Here is a 4,506-nt window from a genome sequence, read left to right as displayed (position 1 = left end):
TTTCCAGCTAGGGTTGTAGCCTAGCAAACAATAATAATAATAATAATAATAATAATAATAATAATAATAATAATGATAATAATAATAATAATAATAATAATAATAATAAGACATGTTCGGTACACTTCTAAAAGCTATTCTATAAACAGGGTTATATGATATTCTATATAAAATAACTATTTTAATCAATTACTATATAAATAAAATGCGTGAGCCACATTACTTTATATTATAAGAACATTATCACATTAAAATACGGATCAGTTGAATTAAAATACAAATATTGTTTCAGCGATGACATCTGCCAATAGTTTTGTTCCCACAGCGGAAGAAATTCTGATGACTCTGTTTATTATAATCGTTAAACCATATATGCCATAGAGAGAGAGAGAGAGAGAGAGAGAGAGAGAGAGAGAGAGAGAGAGAGAGAGAGAGAGTTTAGCTCGAGGATTAAACCAGCTTCAGTCTACCTATATTGAAGGGTAATACCAAGAGGTATAATAATAATAATAATAATAATAATAATAATAATAATAATAATAATAATAATAATAATAATAATAAGAGAGAGAGAGAGAGAGAGAGAGAGAGAGAGAGAGAGAGAGGAGAGAGAGAGAGAGAGAGAGAGAGAGAGAGAGAGAAGTGTCAATGTCCATGTCGATAATTCATGTACACCCAAGAAGTGACATTATAAACTATGAAACTATTTTAATGTGATGTATATTAGTTTTTAAAACATGGCTGATTGAATTCTTGTTTTACTATTAAATCATTCGAATAAAAAAATTCCTTCTGAAAAATGTGAATAGCAGTTAAAACAGGAAGGGATTTCAATGTTACTAGACTAGGAATTAATATAGATTAATAGCCATTAAAGGTTATTGTTCACAGTTCATGTATTTCTATTTCTAAAGCCGATTAAATAAGGATTCACATTGAAAGGTTTATAGGTCATTCATGAAGGACAGAGGCAAGGGACAGTGCCATTGCCCTAGAAGTTGATCACATATACATATGATCAGCGCCCAAGCTAGGAGCAGGGAGGGCAAGACAATGGCTGGCGATGACTCAGCACGTAGACTTACAGGCTCCCCCAAATACCCCCATTTTAGCTTACAAGGATAGTGAGGTTGCAGACACTACAAGAAACTATCAAGCTTGAGCGGGTCTCGAACCACAGATCAATAGATTACCAGAAAGGTTAGTTTCCAATAAGCCCCCTCTCTACCCAAACTAGAACCAGGGAGGGTCAGGCAGTGGCTGCTGATGACTCAGCAGGTATGCCTATAGGGTCATCCAAACCTATCGGTCCTTAGCTCACAACATGAGGTTGGAGAAACTATCAAGCTGGAGCGGGTCTCGAATCCCAGTCCAGGTGATTATCAGGCAAGGATGTTTGAAAAAACACAATGAAAACATTTAGATAGTCAGTAAGTCTAACGTAACTAACTGAGGAGAGGAGAGGAAATGAATAATTACCAATGCCAAAATACATCATCATCATCATCTCCTCCTACGCCAATAGACGCAAAGGGTATCGATTATATTTCTCCAGTCGTCTCCATCTTTGGCTTTTGATTCAGTATTTCTCTATTCATCATCTCCTTCTTCACGCTTCATAGTCCTCAGCTATGTAGGCCTGGGTCTTCCAACTCTTTTAGTGCCTTGTCAAGCCCAGTTAATCAAAATCACCATCTCCTCCTACGTCTATTGACACTAAGGGCCTCGGTTAGATTTCGCCAGTCGTCTCTATCTTGAGCTTTTAATTCAGTACTTCTCTATTCATCATCATCTTCGCACTTCATAGTCCTCAGCTAGGCCTAGGTCTTCCAACTCTTTTAGTGCCTTGTGTAGCTCAGTCAATCTTATACAGTAATTTCTTTCAGTCACAGACTGATCTCAGATGTCATTTCCAGATTCATTAATGAAATGTATAATACATAATTAAGAATACTCCAATAATACAAATTGGATTGTCTATTACATGCTAATTTCTTCCTTATTACTTGATGAGTAATGTTCAATAGAAAATTTTTAATGACCTCATTAATGCGTTTTTATAATTATCATCCAGTCATTGCAGGAAACAAAAGATGATTGCTGTGTGTATGAGGTGGTTAATGCTATAAGAACTGTGACTCTGCTTTGCTTAACATTAATGATAAGGTATTGTTAGTGCATTTAAGATCGTATCATTATCAAGAATGCATTATTGGTGGAAGAAAGGAAGACTTATATTGTATTTACATATTGCTTTTATTTGCAGAATACAACATGGCATCTACTTGACTCACAGCAGACGACTACTGGCATCTTAGTGCCGTCATATAATTTTGTAAACAATTATAAAAGCATTTCCAATTAGGGTTATAGCTTAGCTTATGATAATAATAATAATAATAATAATAATAATAATAATAATAATAATAATAATAATAATAATAATAATAATAATAATAATCCAAATGATATGTCACACTATCTTCTATCCTCATAATAAATCAACTCCTTTCCAGGAGCTCCCCAAACTGAAAAAAAATTAAATCACATCAGCTCTGAAGATTTCTCTCACCCATCCCAAACAGTACAAAGACCCGAACACACAAGCAGGATCTCAATATCCGCCAGGTGGCCAACTCATCTCCCGAATGACAAAATCATATCCTATTACGTCTCCGAGTTCTATAATTGGTTTTCTAGCGAGTTTTGCCTCCACATAACAGGAGAGAAATAGGATAGAATAGTGTGCCCGAGTGTACCCTCAAGCAAGAGAACTCTACCCCAAGACATTGGAAGACCATGGGGCAGAGGCTATGGCACTAACCAAGACTAGAGAAGAATGGTTTGATTTTGGAGTGTTCCTCTCCTAGAAGAGCTGCTTACCGTAGCTAAAGTCTCTCTTCTACCTTATTATTATTATTATTATTATTATTATTATTATTATTATTATTATTATTTGCTAAGCTACAACCCTAGTTTGAAAAGCAGGATGCTATAAGCCCAGGGGCTCCAACAGGGAAAATAGGCCAATGATGAAAGGATATAAGGAAAAATAAAATATCTTAAGCACAGTAACAACATTGAAATAAATATCTCTTATTTAAACTACAATAACAAGAGGAAGAGAAATAAGATAGAATAGTGTGTCTGAGTGTGCCCTCAAGCAAGTGAACTCTACCCCTTAGACAGTGGTACAGAGGCCATGGCACTACCCAAGACTAGAGAACAATGGTTTGATTTTGGAGTGTTCTCCTAGAAGAGCTGCTTGCCATAGCTAAAGAGTCTCCTCTACCCTACCAAGAGGAAAGTAGGCACTGAACAATTACAGTGCAATAAGCCCTTGGGTGAGAAAGAATTGTTTGTTAATCTAAGTGTTGTCAGGTGTATGAGGACAGAGAAGAATATGTAAAGAATAGCCCAAACTATTCAGTGTATATGTATGTGTGTAAGTATAAGATATATAATCTTGCTTTTAAAGGTTTACTGGTCGACACTTGAATATTTGCTGTAAAAAAAAAAAAAAAAAATTTAAAAATCCTAGAATAAATGTAAAATACAGGCGACCGTAATTTTATCTTACTTTGTTATTATTTTTTACTGGTTGTTGACCGTAATATTACTCTTTTATCGTTTTAACGGTAAAAACCGTACAATAAATGTTGCCAGACTTTTATCAGTTTTTAATGCAAATTTTTAATAGTGCAAGAAAACCTATAAAGGATAAATATCCTTTCAGCGAGAAAAATATTTCATAATGAAAATAATTCACTGGAAAACAATATATTTAACTCCTCTTATAGTATATAGAGATTTATATATATATATATATATATATATATATATATATATATATATATATATATATATATACATATATATATGTATATATATACATATATATATATATATATATATATATATATATATATATAAATATGTATATATACATATACATATATATATACATATATATATATATATATATATATATATATATATATATATATATATATATATATACAGTATATATATATATATACACAAATATAAGAGAGTTTTAATATATATGTATCAGCTTAAGAATTTATTTTGCTAAGTTATTATAAGTCTGATGTTAATATCAGCTGAAGGAAAATACTGCTAAGTTATTATAAGTCTGATGTTAATATCAGCTGAAGAAAAATACTGCTAAGTTATTATAAGTCTGATGTTAATATCAGCTGAAGAAAAATACTGCTAAGTTATTATAAGTCTGATGTTAATATCAGCTGAAGAAAAATACTGCTAAGTTATTATAAGTCTGATACAAAGTCCTCAATGCCAATAATGAAAAGAAAAAATTCCAGCAGTGCCATAGCCTCTGTACCATGGTCTTCCACTGTCTTGGGTTAGAGTTCTCTTGCTTGAGGGTACACTCGGGCACACTATTCTATCTCATTTCTCTTTCTCTTGTTTTGTTAAAATTTTTATAGTTTATATAGCAAATATTTATTTTAATGTCACTGT

Source organism: Palaemon carinicauda, chromosome 3, assembly GCF_036898095.1.
Source record: "Palaemon carinicauda isolate YSFRI2023 chromosome 3, ASM3689809v2, whole genome shotgun sequence".
In the NCBI taxonomy this organism is placed as follows: Eukaryota; Metazoa; Arthropoda; class Malacostraca; order Decapoda; family Palaemonidae; genus Palaemon; species Palaemon carinicauda.
The sequence above is the reverse complement of the archived record's forward strand: the minus strand, read 5'-3'. Positions refer to the sequence as shown.